At 38.7% G+C, this 20,541-nt stretch overlaps 1 pseudogene; it reads right to left on the reverse strand.

Annotated features, from left to right (window-relative positions):
* Nucleotides 1–13,345: 13,345 nt before the first annotated feature.
* On the reverse strand, nt 13,346–14,553 carry LOC147627241 (uncharacterized; annotated as a pseudogene).
* Between the last annotated feature and the right edge of the window lie 5,988 nt (nt 14,554–20,541).

Below are 20,541 nucleotides of genomic sequence, written 5' to 3' on the forward strand. Positions count from 1 at the left end.
GCTTGACCAATGCACCAGCAACTTTTCAATGCTTCATGAGTCAGGTATTTGCACCTTACTTGGGAAAGTTTATAAGGGTCTTTCTGGATGATTTTTGCATTTATTCAAGCCGCATGGATCACTTGGAAAAGTTGAGGTTGGCCTTGCAAAGTATTGATGATGCAAAAGGGTGTCTTAATCCTGGAAAATGCCGCTTGGCACGAAGGAAGGTGGTTCTCTTGGGACATGTTATCTCAGAAGAAGGCATAGAGATGGATCCTGAGAAGGTGCAGGCAATTGTGGCCCTCCCACCACCTACCAATGTAAGGGAGGTAAGGAGGATTTTGGGTAAAACAAAGTATTACCAACGCTTTGTTGACATGTTCTCTGAGAAGATGTATCCTATAAATCTGTTAACAAAGAAGAATGTTTCTTTCCAATGGGGGCCCGATCAAATTCAATCTTTTTGTTTGCTCAAGGAATGCATGAGTCAAAGTCCAATTGTGCAGCCTCCTAGGTGGGGGGAGGACTTTTATGTGAGCCCAAGTGTCTCATCACATTCAGTGGGTGCTATACTCTTGCAAAAGGGAGAGCAAGGGCGTATGCAACCAGTGTATTATGCAAGCCGACAACTCACTGATGCCGAGGAGAGGTATGGTGAAATGGAGAAAGGTGGTTTGTCTCTTGTTTTTGTAGTAAAGAAGTTCAGGTCATACTTGTTACCTCGCCCTTTTTTCTTCCTCACATCTCAACCTTCTTTACAATTCTTGGTCCGTAAACCCAATCCTGCAGGAGGAAAGTTTGCAAAGTAGATTTGCGAGCTTCAAGAATTCTCTTTCACTTTTATTACAGAAAACACCACTAGGGCCTCTCTTGCAGATTTGCTTACCAAGAAGGAAGAGGAAGAAGGAACAACAGCAAAGGAAGAAGTGTATGAAGATTTGGAGACACCACCAACTGCTTTCACTATGCATTTTGATGGAGCCTTTAGCCCTTCCAGGCAATGTGGGGTTGGGGGGATAGTTTTATTTGATAAGAGGTATGGGCCAAGGGTAGGGAATTTCCAAAGGCTATATCAAATAATGTGGCTGAGTACAATGCATTAATTTGGGGATTAGAAGATTGCATGAAAGATGAAATTAAAGAGGTAGAGGTTAAAGGGGATTCACAATTGGTCATCTGACAAATGAAAGGAGAATATAAGGCAAGGAGTCCTAATCTCCAAGAATTGTATAAAAGGACAATGGAGTTAAAAGAAGCTTTTGGGTTTTGTAAATTTGTGCATGTTAACAGGAAGGATAATCAAAAGGCTGACGAATTGGCTACTAAAACCTTGGCTTCTTTCAAAGTAGCTACTCTTGCATTAATGGATACAGGTTAGCCTGAGCTCCAAGATGTTCAACACTATTTAGATACAGGATACTTCCCTCCTGGATTGAATCCTTAACAGAAGCAAAGGCTTACTAGGAAAGCTCATCCTTACACAATTCTAGGGGATGTTCTTTACAAGCAAGGTAAGGATAAGATCCTTAGTAGGGTAGTGAGCCTGGAAGAATCTAAAAGGATTATGGAACTATGTCATGAATGTTCAGGTCACTTTGCCTCAGCCAGCACAACTCGGAGGATCCTTAACACAGGGTATTATTGGCCTCGACTCAGCAAAGATGTCTATGAGTGGTGCAGAAGCTGTGAAGTATGCCAGGCATATGGGCATAAGCAATTGGTTTTCCTGGACCCTTAAACCCTATCCTAGCATATGGTCCATTTGAAAGATGGGGATTAGATTTTGTGGGCCCACTTCCTCGTTCCTCACATGGGAAGTATTACATATTGGTGGCCACAGATTATGCAACAAGGTGGGCAGAAGCAAAGGCAATGGTCAATAATAAAGCAGTGGCTGTGGCATCCTTTCTCAGGGAATACATATGTGCCCGATTTGGGTGTCCATTAGAAATCCTTACGGATGGGGGGAGGTCTTTCAGGAATGACTTGATTGAAGCTTTGGTGCAGAAATTAAAAATAAAGCATGCTATGTCAACTCCCTATTATCCCCAATGTAATGGTTTAGTAGAAAAAACTAATGGACTACTTTGTGGATCTTTGTCTAAGCTAGTGGATACTATGAAGAGAAAGTGGGATGTGCATTTGCCAGAGGTCCTATGGGCCTATAGGACAACTCACAAACTCTCTCTTGGTTTCACACCTTTTCAATTAGTTTATGGAATGGAGGCTATTTTGCCAATAGAATTGAAAATCACAAGCCTTCGCACATCTTTTGCACACTTGAATAATGAAGAAGAAACACATGCCCAACGCCTAGCACAACTGGAGATCTTGGATGAGAGGCGACTTCAGGCACTTCAAAATTTGGAGGCTGCACAACAACGGCGCAAGGCAAGGCATGACACTCTCACGAGAAAGAAGAAGAAGCCAGAACTCAAGCAAGGAAGCTTAGTCATGAGGTATGATGGCCGTGTGGAGAAATGGCTAGATAAGAAGCTTCTTCGACGCTGGGAAGGCCCCTTTAGGATAAAGCAAAAGTTTAAAAATAACACCTATCTTCTAGAGGATGCAAGTGGCCAGGAGGTTCCCGGACGTGCCAATGAGTACCGGCTAAAGATATTCTACCCTCGAGCACCATGGCCAACAGACCCCCTAGACAAGCATGGAGGATCTGCTCGGGGGGAAAGATGTGACGTGAAAAATTGATATCTTTCATTGTCAATTTTGTGCATATTTTGATGGTTTCTCAATGGTAATAAGGTGGAAGCTTGTCTAAGAAGATTGCGGCGCCCACAATCGAATAACGGCGTGGTGATGCGGCGGCTTGGCGGCTACCCCGATAACAGCATTCTATCTTCAAATATAATGGTTTTACTTGATTTAGGGTGCACACATTGTAAATGCCACAAGTATGCTTGATAAATACTTTAGTATGGTAGATAGGCTAGTGATGTGGAAAATAAAAGTGGGCCTTCATGCTCACATGGATTTTAATTGTATTATTAATATGGTATTCACCACCATAAGGCTACAAGTTGGGGAGTGTGGAAGGCATGTGGAGGAGTGTGTGTAGGTGCATAATTGGGAAAGATTCTTCTAGAATGCCTACATGTGGAAGAGGAGAATTCCACCATGTGTAAGTGGGATCTCCGTGGACCTACATGCCACTTAGACTTGGCTATTATCTCATCACACTCTCAAAGTCAAAAAGTCTTCAATTTAATAATCAATAGAAGACTTAGCCTAAGAGGACAATTGATGGTGACAATTGATGGTGACATCTACCCTTATGTCACTGAAGGGTTGAAGATTTTTATGTTGTAATTTGTAACAATGGAAGAGAGGGTGATTCTCCATCTATAAAAGGAGCCCTCCTCTCCCTTAAATCAAGGAATGAGCCTCCTCAATTGAGCATTTTGTGTCATTGCCATTCTCTTATCTTTCAAACCCTTATTCAAACACTCTCTTTACATGTGAATATCTCATTTAGCATTAGCTCCTCATGCTTAACCCAATTTTGGACCTCTTTGATGATTCATGATAAGTGGGATAAGGAGTTATTATCTTGGTGGGCTTGTGACTTTTCAAGGTAGTCCTTGCCTTATTGCCGCCCTCCTTTGGAGGTACCAATGGTTTTAGCGGTAATGAGCATGTGGAAAGACTTTGGGGACCATAGGCAATGTTAACCCTTACCCTCTAGCTTGAATCATGAAGAAGATGAAAGGCAAGAGGCTATGTGAAAATTGAGGTTTCGTGCAAAGAGAGGGAAGTGCGGTTTTTGTGGTCTAATATCCAAATTTTAACCGTCGGTAATTACTCATCACTCGGGTATTGATTTCTAAAATTGATCATATGGCTAGGATTCTCTTTCTATGCTCTTTCCACTCATGTAACTAATTTCTTAATCCCTTACTTCATTGATGATCAGAATTTCTCCCAAAGTTGCTAATTTTTAGGCGAATTTTGGCAGTTTTATAGTCTTGTAGTAAAATGCTCATAACTTTTCGCTCGGTTGTCCGTTTTTGAAAGTTTTTAGATGGGCGCAAAGCTCTCTTCAAGCTCTACGCATCTATATAATCCTCTCTTGTACAGCCTTTATGGATTTAAAACTGCAACTCTTTGTGTATCTCTATTTTTATAGACTTTTGGCCATTATTTCTTCTTAATTATGATTAATTTTCTCCTAATCTCTTATCAAAAGGCAAACCCCATGTGTCTTATCCTCTTGTAAGTGATTGCTATATTCATTTGCTTTAATATGTTCCGATCAAATCGCCCAATTCGAACGGATGAACCTTACCAATATTCCCTGTATGTTTCCGTTCACATAATCCTGAGTCGGAAGATTTTCTTCCAACAAAGAATCGCCCTCTTGTTTGGAGCTGCAAGACTGGCAAAAATTCTTGCTTCTCCGGAGCCTTTCATCTTCCCTTCCATGAATTATGATCTCACCTTTGATGTGTATATCTTTATCTTAACCTAAGGAGAGAAAGGGAGGTGAGGAGGCTGTGAGGTTTCATACAAGTGTGTTTTGATTCTAAGAAGTGACCGGAGTCCAAACCCCAACTTCGTGTCTCACAGTAGTACATGCCTTGCATAGGAATGGCTATGAATTGTGTGGGGGGGGGAGGGGGGGCACAATAGATCTCTAACGTACATTAGAATAAGCATAATGACTATGGATACCCTTAGGGCTATGTTAGAAGGCAATCAACCCCATCATCATGGATTCAAAACATGGGAAATTCTCCATCGAAAGCCTTTACCATCTACAAAAAAGTGCCCATACTAGCTCTTCATTCACAAAGGAATGTTTGTATTACCCTCTTCAAGCATCACCTTAGATGCCTTACATCCATGCACCTAGTAAGCCCTTATCAAAGGAATGTTTATATTACCCTCTTCAAGCATCACCTTAGATGCTGCACATCCATGCACCTAGTAAGCCCTTATCTTGAGGAGTAGGACACGGGAGGACATGAGCCTTTTGACTAGCCAATTCCATACAAAATTATGATTGTGTTTTGCTTAGTGCAAGGTTAGAATGTTTGGGGATCCTTGGAAGGTGGTAAAGGGAAGAGTGCAGGTATTGTGGCTGGTTTGATAAGGGTTTTATCGAGGCATTTTCATTTTTTCTTTTCAACTTTGAAGTTTAAAGGCTTGGGGGTTTTGAGTGGTGTCCTTGTCCACGCCTTAACTAGGTGGTGCCCATTTCATAGTTTTAGTTGGGAGTGAAGTCTCGGTGCTTCTTGATCGTCGACAACTTGGAATCCTTGAAGTGGTTCTAAAGGCTCACCTACCCCAAGGCCCGTCAATATCTACTATATGTTTTGCTATGTTGATTAGCATAAGATGAAGTTGATGATATTTTTTCATGCATGTTCATCACGATAATGTATTCTAAATAAAATTTCTTACCTCTAAAAATGAAAGTTTGGCTTGTGATGCTTGCGTGAAAGTGCAAAGCACCTCATTTGGGTTAAGTTTATGGACGTAAGATCGGTTGACTTTAGTTGTTGTATTAAATGCTAGAATGTGCAGAATTATGGAGTTCTAACCCAAATTAAAGTCCTTATGTGTGCACTCCAAGAAAATTTACAAATTAAAGTGCTTAAAATATGTGTGAACTCCAAGAAAATTTACAAATCAGGAAATGAGAATATTGTGTGTGGGGAGACAAGAATATTGTGTGTGTAGATGAGACAAGGTGTGTGTACTGCTCTTTCAAGAGAAGGTGTTGATGTGGAAGGATGCTATGGAGAAAAGAGCAATGGAGAATTTGCTCGATCCGTGGGAAAAGAGAGTGTATATTCTAGTGTGAAAGTTGTTTTCTCCTCATGAGTTTTCTTGTAATTGGTTTGGCACAATTCATAAGTATGAAAGTAGTGGAGCATTGATTTTGTGAGTTTATGCATTAAACCCATTAATTTTGTAGATATGATTTAATATGATGTGGGACTATGCTCTAACCATGATCAATTTTAATTACAGTAGTGCAGGGTCCACAATGACATCACAAGAATTGCATGGGAGGAATTAGTTACTCTCACACAGTATTTTTTCACTCGAAGAAGAGAGAGAGAGAGAGAGAGAGAGAGAGAGAGAGAGAGAGAGAGAGAGAGAGAGAGAGTCTTTTAACATCCTAAAAACAATCTCAATCAAGAGAGCACAATGATGTAGGTGACAGGAGGTGAGATTTACACATAAAACATGTAAATTCGAACTTTCATGAACAAAGTAGCGTCGAACGAGGTACTCTCGCACTCTATCCAATGCTCGACAAAATCGACATTTACATGTAATTTTACCGACTGGACTTCAGAAAAACCGACTGCATATTGACCATTCCCTTACATTTAAGGGCTGAAATTCATTAATTTTAGTTTATATTACCGGTAAAATCACTAAATTTAGCACAAAATACCGGTTCTATTTTCAAAAGCCTTTATTTTTAAGGGTTGGGAAAAAGGTTTTTGTCGAGCAGTGACTCTATCGAAAAAAAGTAGAGAGAGAAGTGTTAGGGGAGAGAATTAAAGCATGGTATCCTTAGGATTTGAAAAGTAAATAGATTCTTTTGGAATCTTAAAGATACCACACTTTTTTAAAGAATCTCGGACGAATAATCGATGAAAAATAAGAAACTAGAAGAATCGAAGGAGATCAAGCAGACTTTGGTTTATTAAGCCCTGGGTTAAATCATAACGATTACTGAGCCGTAAGAGAGCTCTCTCTCTCTCTCTCTCTCTCTCTCTCTCTCTCTCTCTCTCTCTCTCTCTCTCTCTCTCTCTCTCTCTCTCTCTCTCTCTCTCTCTCTCTCTCTTTTATTGAAGCACACTTCCTCAAAGGAAAGCAGCAAAAAGCAGGCTCGGATTTAGTTGTGAGTGGGAGGGTGGGTTTTGACGGGGCTATAGTCTGCGTGGAGCAACCCGTATTCTTCAGTTGTTGGCGATGGCGAGCTTCTTACCAGCATCTGCTCTCCTTCTTTTTGTGACGGCTCTCTCATTACCCTTCTTGCCCTAATTAATCCCTCATATGTCATCGCTTCCTGTATACACAAACTACATTTTCAGTCCTATCTCTCATATATAACAAATTCACAAAACACATTTGCCACATTCTTTCTCTAAGCACTTCTTGGATTACAAGAACATCATTAATGTACATAATCATAAGTATCCCTAAGCTAGGCCTTCTCTAGGGGGAACCTCACACTACTAGGACCACTAGGGCTTCCCTAATCTCGACGGTACTCAACGGTCATTGTTCCCCTCAATTCACATGGAGAGGATCACGTGCCGTTTTGTGCCCCCATGGCACCTCACTATAGGTATACAATGCCTTTGCCACACACACCCGTGATGTTGAATACTATTTGGGGCAAAAACTGTCAAAGGACAATGAAATTTATCTAGAAGTTCTAGTGACTCACCAATGTGACCATTTATACTCACTGTAACCAACATCTTAACCCTACTATCCCACTTATCAATTCATGCCAAGCTTCAAGTGCGCATTAACTCTACCCCACTTATCCATCAATTTTCTCCAAAAACTTATGTTGTTTAAGTGTTCGAGTCGTTTTTGTGAATCGATCATTAGAAGAAATTATCATAAAACATGCTTTACTCTATGTTTATGGCTATTGCAAACGACTTTACCTACTTATGATTGGTGGAAGAAGCTTTTTCCACTATAAGAGCTATAGTTGTTTTGTTGTGTTTATGTGAGAGGGTAGTACGAACTAAAATGAGTATTAAAACAGTGTAACAAGAACTAAAACAAAAATTCATCTCTCCAATGTTCAACTTCTGTGTTTTTCTTTTTCTTACCCACACAAGGTGCTCTCTCTCTCTCTCTCTCTCTCTCTCTCTCTCTCTCTCTCTCTCTCTCTCTCTCTCTCTCTCTCTCTCTCTCTCTCTCCTCAGTGTGGTGGATTATTCAGCTCATCTAGTTGGTATTCAACCCGTTGTGTGTTCAAATCCACACCATTTGGATGGACCAATGTGGTCTCTTAGGATTATTCCTAAGATCTCTCTCTCTCTCTCTCTCTCTCTCTCTCTCTCTCTCTCTCTCTCTCTCTCTCTCTCTTCTAGGTCAAAGAGACTTAAGAAAATCTCCAACAAGGGGATCTTAAATACCTAAAACTTCTTGCCCTCATCAACCATCATACAAAGTCTACAGATTTTATAAGGTGAAAATGGAAAATAAAACATTGTTTGTGCTCTTTAGATATTTAATATAACCATGAGGCTTGTAGATATGCATTAGCTAGATTTTCTTTGCAGTACACGTAAAGATCTACTCTCGTGATTATCAATGTACAATAATTACGCTTCCATATATATAACTTATTGATTTTGATTAGTTAGAATTTATATATATTTGAAAGCATTCTTATATGTTATTATTAAGTTTCTTTAATTCTAGATTTTGCGTAAACACGTGCACACATATACTTTATATATACATCATTGGTTGCAAATGATTATTTCTTTATTCAATGACATGCATCTAACATATCAAAATTTGGGCTATAGCCAACTTCAATGAGTGTGCTAGTACAATGTTGATTCTTAAGGTGGATCCAAAACAAGTATATTTAGTTAATCTAAAACAAGTATATAGTTTTAATCATGTGCCTTTCAAATACTCGTTAAAATTTCACGTAAGTAGAAAGACCATTATATCCAAGAAGAGAAGAGCTTTATTCAAGTAAATATTTGTCACATTAACCTTCTAAGCTAATTAGGTTACCATATGATATTGCATTTGAAGTCTTCAATTCTAAAACTACAATGTCATCATCCATTCTATCAAAATACAAATTTTGAAGGCCATCCCATTTTGTAACCTTAGTTTGGTACATCAAGCACATATTCTAACACATACATGTCTTGATGTGTCAAATGTTTCATTATCCTTGCCTTCTCTCTAGGCTCGAGAAGCATGTGCAGCTTCTTTCTCTCTTTTATAGCTACTATTGTTACAGACCGACCTACCGGCCGGTTTGTTCCACTTTTTTTTGGGCCGCTTCATATGGCACAAACATCATGGGACTCTTTCCTTTATAGATCAAAAGAGCTACAAAGATAAGAGATTCTTGGTAAAAAGCACAATATGAAAAGCTTTCTACTACTTGTAAAGCCTTTGGCTTTCTATATGTTGCTCACATTTGGTGAACATGGCTAAGGACAGTTGGCTAGTTTATATGATATGTTGTCCCCTAGAACCTGTAGCTCCTGGAGGTGACCTATCTAAGCTGGAATTATCCCCAAGAGAGAGCATTTGAAGGTAACAACATAGATTGTAGATAAGAATAGTTTCCAAACTCTTCTGGAATGCATTACGGAGTGAAATTATAGCTACATATAAGGACTATCCACCTAATTGGCTTAAAATCGAAGGTCTTCCTTAATAATGAGAAAACTTTAGCATTCTATGGTATGCTATATCGATTATGTTGACTCATAAATTGTACAAATTAATACCTGATAATTTTTTAAAACCTAAGCCCTTTACATGAAAATCAATTTTCATTGTACCTTGTTTGAAAACGTTTAGGGTAGAAAGACCAACATTTACAACAAAAAGGCCATTAAGAATTGCCAATGCTTGAATTATTGGTGCGTACACTTCTACAATTATTTGGATGTTAAGTATTGTAGCATCTCTATGTACATCTAGACATGCACATAGTAGCTTTGAGCATGTATTACACATCCTAGCAAAGTCATGGACATCTCAACATTGTAACACCCTATTACACACTCGAGATCAGCGTTAACATATAGCACTTATGAATGTACATTGATCACCTTTAGTAAATTTTTTTAGCCATACCCTTAAGAAGTTGGGTAGGGTTTGAACTCACACACCCTCACTACACAACACACACTCTAGCCACTACACCAAACTCCCTTTGATATCAATACCACAACCACCAACCTTAAGAAGTTGGGTAGGGTTTGAGAGAGAAAGAGAGAGTTTGAGAAATTTTTCTATTAATCACTTGAAAAGAGAAAACCAAAAATACCACCACATCAATAAAAAAAGACAATGACTGTACCAATAGACTCTTTTATTCATGAATGATCAGAGATGCTAAGATCATATATCATTTAACCTTTTGCTTTTGCCATCTGTAGCACTTCCCTATACACAATGTTGGGAGTCACAACACAGATTGTTGCAATGCCATGTTGTTGCTATATTTTTTGGTTATCAACCACGACTTTAATAGCTCCAAAAGATTTGACACGTGACATTGCCACGTATAATTATCCATGGTGGCTAAACACAGGAGATTGCAGATACAAACCTAGAATTCCAAGAGTTTGTCCTTGTGCTTTATTGATTGTCATTCCAAATGCTAGCTTTACAAGGAATTGCCTTCGTTTCATCTCAAATGGCAGTCCCAAAGTGCTCGAAGAAATAAAATCAATTCTTGGAATGAGCACTCGATCTCCAGAATTTTTACCAGTGATTATTTCTGCATCAATCACCCTATCATGCAGCTCTTTGCATATGAGCCTTGTTCCATTGCATAGACCATGCCTTGGATCTAGATTACGAAGTAGCATGATTGGACAACTTATTTTTAAGCAAAGTACATGTGGTGGAAAACCACCACCAAGATCTAAGCTATTCAAAAACTCAAGGGTGTATAAGTGGTGACTTTGATCGTCGTCAGACGAACAAACTGAGTCTGCACTTAGATACTCTTTGGATGCTCCATCTAGTTTGCACAAAGCAAGACTATTTATAACATCAACATCCTTGTTTCTTGGTGCAAGTATGCCACGCTCCTTAAAGAAAGATGCAAAGTTTTCTATGCGAGGGATTTCTACATATACATAATCGATGAGAGTTTGAACGCAGTTCTCCTCTAGAAGCATACTTAAAGGCAATACAATATCATCATTTCTATTATCTGCTTTTGCAAATCTCCATTTCCAATATCAAGTACCCATTTAGCAAAGACTCTCACTTTCAATGGATGCACAGTGTGCCAAAGCACATGTTTTCTATAAGCTGCAAAATCTCAACATGACTCCAAATGTATGAATAGACAATGAAGCATTCACTATGTCCTCACGACGTCCCTTAAGGACAACCGGTAAAACCTGTCTAAAATCACCACCAAGAAGTATTATTTCACCTCCAAACAAATGGTCTATCTGCATAATATCTTTGAGTGACCTATCTAAGGCCTCAAAAGCATTCCTATGAACCATCGGAGCTTCATCCCAAACAATGAGAGATGCCCGCCTTAGTAGCTCAGCATGAACACTATTAACCTTTATGTTACATGTTGACTCACTGTGGATATCAATGGGTATTTTGAGCCACGAGTGAGCAGTTCTACCATTGCTAAGAAGTAATGCAGCAATGCCTGAAGAAGCACATGCAATAGAAATTTTCTGTTGACCACGAAGTTTGGAGAGTAGTGCATTATATATAAAGGTCTTTCCAGATCCACCTGGTCCATCCAAGAAGAATACAGCTCCCTCACTTCTTTCAATAGCACTTTGTTATAAGCTATGTGTTGGCCTTCATTTAATTCCCTTTCCATTTGTGATGCAGCACGCATTTGTTCATCTACATTAAACATTGTTTCTTCGGCAAGAAGAGTATTCTTAAGCAAGTGAGATTGTGACAGATCTATCTGAGGCATACTAGGAAAGTGACATAAATTCTTTCCATGTTCTCTCAAAAGACCATCCAAGTCTTCCAATGCTTGTTCCTTTGCTATGTCACCACAAACGCTTACATCATATCCACAACTCCGCAATGCATAAAAGTAGTCTTCTGAAAGTTCTACCAAAAACTTGTCCCATAATAACTCAAGAGATGTTGGCATACAATAAACCAATAAGATAGCAAAGAGCTCACGCAATTGAGCTCCAGTTTGCAAGAAGGATGCCCCATCATCTTCATCATTTTGCAACATCCCCCTAGCATTGTAAGCATCTTTAAAAGTTGCATAGGTATAGCCATCAACAGTACGAAGTTCCTCAAATGACTTGCAACCCTTACAAACAGTAAGAAGCATTCTTAAAAAATACAAATCTCCTGCAGAAGGTACAACATTGTACATACGACCAATGGAAATATCCTTTTTACGTTTTCTCCAACTATTGGAGCCTTTTATCCAGACATATCTATCTGGAAAATCGATGTACAAAAGATCATCCGAATCATTGTACGTTTGATTGGCAACAAACCATTCTGTAAGTGTAGTCTTTCTGTTATTCTCATTGTTCAACAACACTTTACAAATCGTCACAATCTTGAAAGGTCACTGTGGTTTGTCCAAGGAGGTGGATCTGTAATCGTTGAACATTTGGTTTTTCATCATGCAATTTAAAACCAAAAATTCTCCATATAGCTTCTTATGGAGATACGTAGCGTGCATCAAGATAGGTTTTGATCTCATCAATTATTCCATCTCCATCTTGCATGACAATAGTTGCTCGATCATGTCCTTTATAGATGTATTTATATAAATACTTGACAACACTGATTGTGGAGCAAATTTCTACGTTGATGTGAGCCTTGTATCTCATTGATAAAAATGGATTATACGGAACAATCCATCTATTATCTTGCTTAATATCACCAACCATGATATGTCTTCCATCATCTCTCCTTCTGTACGTAGGATAAATTTTTATTTTCATCAAGGGTGGTTGATGCACAAAAGGGTCGTGGATATTTAGCTCTACACTTACCTTCAAGCATACATGGAGAGTTAGGCTTCAAACGTCCGCACGGACCATGCACATTACATCGACTAATGACTTCATACAACTCAGGGAAGATTTGTATATCAAGAAACTCAGCACAAACTAACTTGTCATGGTCAGACAGTTCATGAGGTTTATGCCTGTTTGCAAGAATCAATAATATATGAGCATGTGGAAGACCTCTCTTTTGAAACTCAATTACACATACATGGCCAACAACATCTCCAAAGAATGCCTGTTTGATCAATAAATTCATCAAATCCTTGAACTTTTGATAGAAGGCTCTGCTCACCAAATCTAGACGATCCGAAGCAGTTTGTCTTGACAACAATGCATCTTGTATCTCTTTCCAACGTGGATTGCAAGTGAATGTTATAAACAAATCAGGCTTTCCTCTCTTTCTAACAATAGCCATGGAGTCTTGATATAGTTGATGCATGTATCTTGGCCCACCAACAAAAGAAGATGGTAACACAACCCTTCTTCCAATGCAGTTACCAGCAAGACATTTTGTACCATCTCTTGCATTAACCATGTCAAATAATCCTTTATACATCTCAACTCAAAGAATCTTTTGATTATTTCGCAGCCATACCAATCTAGATTCTTCCATGGAACTATATGCGTCTACAATGAGTTGTTGGGAGAAGTCTACTTCCTCGTAAAAGACATTGTGTAGTGTCCTCTCTTACTTGAAGCCTATAAGAATAATAGTCTTTCTGACTAATATTTGAAAAAGAGCTCCATCCATCTTCTCCCATTGGAAACAAAAGCACATACATCAATGACATATAAGATCTATGCAAATTTGAGATTCTTTTTAATCCTCCGTTCACAGAGATTTATCAAAATATCACGATGACCCACGGTTATTTCATCTCCTCGTCCAGGCATTATGGCTGCAACTTCTATAGCACGTGGTGCTTGATATTGCCAATTTCCTAATCGACATTCTGGAATGACCATGGAGATGTTGGAACTATTTGAGGTACGCATCATCATTGCAGCAGAACGAAATGCTTTAGCATATGGATTACAACCAATGATGCATCATATCTTGTAGCATTTTTAGAGTGCACTCTTTTATAGCTGGTACATGGTGTAATCTATTTTGAAGTTCATGTTCTGTATCATAGAAATACAATTGAGCAAACCGAGGGATGTTGTCAGATCTCTCAGTAGGTACGCATCATCATCATTGCAGCAGAACGAAATGCTTTAGCATATGGATTACAACCAATGATGCATCATATCTTGTAGCATTTTTAGAGTGCACATGGTGTAATATATTTTGAAGTTCATGTTCTGTATCATAGAAATACAATTGAGCAAACCGAGGGATGTTGTCAGATCTCTCAGTAGGCACATCAAAGGTCCAATATTATGATAGATTTGACCATGTGCTTTAAACATATACACACCCCTTCCCTTTAAAAGTCTTTCATCTATGTGTGCTCCCAAAGATGCACATGCCAAAGCACTATTATATGCACGTATACTTTTTAGGAAGTCCTTACTTTTGGGTGTTGTGTACCTTGCATCAACTCTCTTAATTCCTCAGGTGGGTCCATTAAATGTGGCAAGCCTATACTTCCATTTAAACAATAATACTTTCTTGTAAACTCTCGAGAATACGTCTACCTTCTTCCTTAAAGCACAAAGCTTGACATTTTAAACACACGTAGTCCACTTAATTCATGTACTATACATTTTCCAAAGTAAAGAGGCAACATGGAGGTCATGAAAGTTACATTTTAAACACACGTAGTCAAGTCCACTTAATTCATGTACTATACATTTTCCAAAGAGGCAACATGGAGGTCATGAAAGTTACATTTTGCTCCGGATATGTATAGCAAATGCTTGCACAGCCTTTCTCTACCTTTTTATAATCTCCCTTGCGTACAGTAGCTAAATTTCTTGCAAAGCATTCAGCATTGATAGACACATCATTAAATTCAACATCGATATGCATAGAATCTTCCAAAGTTGGTGGAGCATTGCTCTGGTGGCTTCTATTTTCATCCACACCTATGACATTTTGATTTGCAAAATTGTTTCTGTTAATTGAAGAATTTATTGTTTCTCCCACATCATTAAATGGTATCTGGTGGCTCCTATTTTCAATCTCCTGTAAAGAACGCCTAACTCGATTTCTAGCAACCTCTCATCTAGTTTTCCTTGTTGCATCACACAGTCTAGCTCGTTTTGCATGACCAGGTGATAAAATCCGTGGACCAGATACCATTGCACTACAAAATAAATTTCTTGCAAAGCATTCAGCATTGATAGACACATCATTAAATTCAACATCGATATGCATAGGATCTGCTAAAGTTGGGGAGGAGGATTGCTCTGGTGGCTTCTATTTTCATCCACACCTATGACATTTTGATTTGCAAAATTGTTTCTGTTAATTGAAGAATTTATTGTTTCTCCCATTTGTATACAATTTCCAATCTCCTGTAAAGGATGCCTAACTCGATTTCTAGCAACCTCTCGCCTAGTTTCCCTTGTTGCATCACATAGTCTAGCCCATTTTGCATGACCAGGTGATAAAATAAGTGGACGAGATACCATTGCGCTACAAAATAAAAAAATACATTTTAAAATTAAAGATCAAATAACATTACATAAGTATTCAATAACAGAACATTGTAAATTAAACTAACAAATATCCAAAAAAGATTTAAAATCCAATACATAATGTCAATGGAGTTTACTTATCTCCATTATGTCATTTTGACTTTGCCAAATGACATTTAATAACTGCATTCAATCTATTTGTTGTTGCTCTAACTTGACCAATGCTAGAGCTTTGGACTTTAGCTACGGCACTAAGTTTATTTGTTGCACTTCTAACATCAGGAACAATATTATGCAAGACAGTTATGTGATCTTTTTGAGAGTTCTGAAGATTTTCAAGAATGCCTAAGATTTTATCTTGTGTTCTTTGAATGGAAGAAATCTGATCCTGCAAGTGTGCTAGATCATTTTGCACCCTTGAAAGGCATCCACCTTCCATTTCCATTGAACAAATCAATTCCGCAATAGTATCAACAGAAGTTGTATGCTTTACTGCAGCTCGACTGCAAGTAGCTTGGACTTCTTGTAACAAATCAATGATACGCTTCTTTCTAAGAGTTGATGAAGCCCTTTGTAACACCCACTTGCGGCACTTAGTTTTGTCAATGCCCGTTGCTTAGAAGAAGTAGATTCAATGGTAAAGGATCCTGAGGTCCTCTTCATTGGTCTTTTGGTGGTAGCTTCTTTTAATGAACAACTACATTTGGTATTAACTGAAGAAAGTGTAACAGGAAGCTTTCTAGCGACACCTTTTGCTCCACGTAGATTTCTAGGTATAAGTTTGCTTTGGAGTAGAGAAACCTTGGCCAATAACAATAGAGGAGTTGTTGCTACCCTCCGTTCTCTAATAATATGCTGCAATAACCAAAGGAACTAATTTGATCATTTTAATGAAATACATTTTTTCCACTTAATATTTTTAAAGAGAGAGAGAGAGAGAGAGAGAGAGAGAGAGAGAGTTAACAACACATACAAAAGCTTTTTAAAAGAAAGAGAGAGAGAGTTCACACTAAAAAAGATGGTTTCATTCAAAATAGATGCTTTTCAAAAAATTGACAAATCCTTCATTGAGAAATTCTTCATTAGTAAAAAGCTGGCATCATTTCTATCAATGGTCTCAAACATTTAGAGGGCATGTGTTGTAGTCTTTGATCTAGCTCTGACATGGTCTTCCTTTCACTATATCTCAAATAACTATCCTTCACAATAAATTTGATGTGCTGAACCTGGTTGTATGCATCTAAGTCTCCCCAGTCTGTTTCATACTCCTCGCAATACTCCTCGCAAAAGATACAAATTTGAAAGATCATCCATGATATAGCATACACATCAACATCTTTTGTACAGACATGCTCATCATCTTGACCTAAGAGCTCTGGAGCTAACCATGGTCGAATATCAATATCTTTTCTATGTGGAGTTTGAGATACGTGTTTTTCATATCCCAGTCTCAAAGCCGTTTACCCCAATCATCAATGATCTCAATTCTTGGTTGGTTGTCTTGAGTAAAATCCAACATGACATTCCCAGGGTGAAGATCACAATGCACTATGTTGTTAGCATGTGCAAAAGCTACTGTTTGTACCAAGGCATGAATCAATGATGGGGCGTTGAAGCAAAAGCAGCGAAGTCGACATTTTTCAGCCTCCGACAACACAGGGGGCAGTCCTCTATCAATGCCCCTACCACCTCCCTGAAGTTTTCTAATTACTCTGACACATAAGTTCCTTTCTCATATGGCAATGATGCATGTTACTAATTGATTTTCCATTGAAAAGTGGGAATATAGCGATCCAAGGACTTGAGAAAGTATGTCCAATGCTACGCACAATCCCTGCATGTAGTAGATCTACACTAACCTCCTTTTCAAAAGATTTGAGTCGAACTTCAGGGGCTCCAAGAAGATACTTTTTAGCTGCATAAAAGGTACCCGCTGGAGAGAAAGAGATACCTTTGATGAGTACTTTTTCGCACACCCCAAAGCTACCTTGTCCTATTGTATCAATAACCTACAGTATTGCATCTCTTGGGATACGAATAGAGAATGTGCACTCACAATTACGTAGAGTGCTATCTAGGTAATTTGGAGGAGGGCATTTGGGTACTAATTCTCTATTCTCTATTGGTATTGCAATCATGAATAGCTTGCTGAGCACGTATCTTTTTTGAAGGTTGATATTGGGTGTCAACTTGTTGTGCACGCTTATTCTTCTGCTTTTGACTATGCCATTGATCATCCCACTCTCTTATTCTATCAAGGTCCAAGACCTTTGGTAGGCTATCATGCAAATCTGTGACACACTTTCTCATATTTCCTATTATGGAAACCACAGATTCGCGTGCCGTATTTATATCAATGGGATAAGCCACTTTGGATTTAGCAGCAACAAATATCACCTCATTGATAAGATTATCAAGGGAGATTTGATTTTCGGGGATATGGGAGATTTCATTTGTTGAAAGATTGGTGATTTTGGTGCACATAGAGATTCTTAAAGCTTTCAACAAAGCTTTCTTCTGTTCTTCGGCCATGGTATCTATCAAAATAAATAAAAATATTTAGTCATTGTTTTGGTATATTCACGAAAAGTACAATAAAAGTGTTTTTTTATACAATAAAAGTGTATGAGACGTAATATTTTTTTAATATAAAGAAACAGGAATCTTTCACATATCTATTGAGAGAGAGAGAGAGAGAGAGAGAGAGAGATGCCTGAATTTTTAAAAATAGACCTATATGACCAAGTACTAATAAAGATGCGTGTAAACCTTAACAATGACACATATAGCCAAATTTATCAATGTTAAGATTGTGTCTTCTCTAACCTAAAATAATGTCTTCTCTAACCTAAAAAAGACAACACTTATCTTAGAAGTGGCACTCATTGTTGTCAAATAATATGACTAAGAACCAATAAAGATACGTGCAAACCTCAACAATGACACATATAGCCAAAATACATGACCTTGTATCAATGTTGAAGTCTTATCTTTTCTAGTCTATACCACACCACAATCAACAAATTTTAAAATAGACACATATACACAACACCGAGATAACCTAGAAAATTTGCACGCTAAGAGAGTAAGCATGTTTGTTTAGACGCCACTAGGTTTTTTCTTTTAACATGCGGACTGTGCTTTCTTCTTTTGTCTTAGATGTCTTAGAATAATAAAACATCAAATCAAACATACAATAAAAGCAAATCTCAAAATGCCATATCGTGCAATTGGTTTATGGACTAATGTGTGTTTTATGTGTCTTGAAGCCTTTCCAATTAGCCTTGTGGACATACACTTTAAAAACTAATTTTGTAAACATATCTACACTTATCGAAAAAGACAATCACATTTTTTACTATAAAAAAAAATCTTTTCTTCTTCTCTCTCTCACATTTGAGACTCTCTCTCCCTCGACACCGCCCCTCTGATGAGCTCAAGCAGCCCCTGCTCCCATGGTTGAATCGCCTCTCTTTTTCCCACGTTAGAGAGAGAAAATAAGGTGGCTATGGAGCTGACACCCGAGAGCATGGAGATAACGGCCACTGTCAGGACGCTGTGCACTGGCTTCCTCGCCTCCTCGCTCCATGCCTTCTCCGAAATGCTTGGCCACACCGCCTCTCTCACTCTCGTCAGCCTTGATTTGGAAGCAGGCAAGTGTCAATTAGTCTACGGTTATCACATACACACAAACACACACACACACACTCTCTCTCTCTCTCTCTCACACACACACACACACATGGGCTGTTTTTCCCCTCTCTCTCTCTCTCTCTCACACACACACACACACATGGTCTAGTGTGTGGGTCTCTATTGCCTTCACATAATTGTCCAAAAAATATGTATTCCGCTCAAGATCTTCTGAAATTCTTATATTTAAAGGGTAAATGAATACATATGACCCTTATTTGTTAGAATCATTGGTTTTCATCCATGCATGTATAATTTGTGTAGGTATATTGAGCAATTGCTCTGTGTGTGAGTGTTTGTGTGGGGTGTTGGGGAGGGAGGGGGCAGGGGGGATATCGGGCAGCACCCGGTATCAAGGTGCCACGTATGCAACCATGTGCAAAAAGGAAGGGCAGGAGCCAGGGATCAATCTCATGACCTGGCCCCTCAAATATAATGTGCTAAGCACTCCACCCTTGCGCACGTCTTTAGATGATGGTGAAGCCACTGTGTAATAAGCAGGAGATGCAAGTGTGTGCACCTCCCAGCCCGCTCCACAGTGCTCCTGTGCGTGCATATGCAGGTGTGCACTTCCACTATGAAATGTGGAAGTGTGTGTTTTTTTGTGCGTTTTTGTGTGGGCGCAGGGTGTAACTACCACCTAGTATTTGAGGTAACTGCCAGGTGTCAATAACACCTCGATATCTAACATTAGCGCTATGTGTGCTGAGAGAGAGAGAGAGAGAGAGAGAGAGAGAGAGTGTGTGTGTGTGTGTGTTTAGCAGGCATATTCTGAGTGAGGAAACCTCTCACCTTCTTTAAAAATAATGTTGCTCCAGCTCAACGTAACAGCAACGGCATGGTGGCAGGGTGTTCTCCCGTTTCTTCTGTACTGAAAAACAAACCATTAGTATATTTGTATGAGATCAGCTACTACAGAAGCAACAATGAATTCATGTGAAAATGCACAAGTAGGGAATTTAGGGAAAAGAACCTTGTAAAGGCAGAGAGAAAGCTTGTGTTATTACTTCAATGCGGCATCCCTCATTTGCAATGCAAAGGATAGCTATCAACCCAAGCATGAAGTAATATCTAGATGTTGACTTTCGATTAGATTTGTCACCAACCCAATTTGAATCACTGATGCCAACTAGGATTAACTCATCTTGTGAGCTATAAAATAAACTCAAGTGTAAAAAAACCTTTAACATATCGAAAGACTCTCTTCACGAGTGACGACTGTCCAATGTGAAACTTTGGGTTTTGTCATAAATCTGCTAAGGTATGACACTACATACATAATGTCGGGTCTTGTGAAGCACAGGTAAAGTAAACACCCAACTGATTGCCTGAAGAGCAAGGGATCAGCATCATCCTCATCTTCACACTTATCTAAAGTGTGTCCATACATCATGGGAGTACAAATAGGTTTAGAATCATCCATATTGAACCTCTTTAGCATCCCCTCGACATATTTACGCTGTGACATATATATATTGTCATCTCTATGTATGAATTCTACACTAAGAAAGTAGTGGAGAATCCCCATATCTGA

The sequence above is a fragment of the Cibotium barometz genome, chromosome 21 (genome assembly GCF_041138505.1).
Source record: "Cibotium barometz isolate CiBa-2024 chromosome 21, ASM4113850v1, whole genome shotgun sequence".
Classification (NCBI taxonomy): Eukaryota; Viridiplantae; Streptophyta; class Polypodiopsida; order Cyatheales; family Cibotiaceae; genus Cibotium; species Cibotium barometz.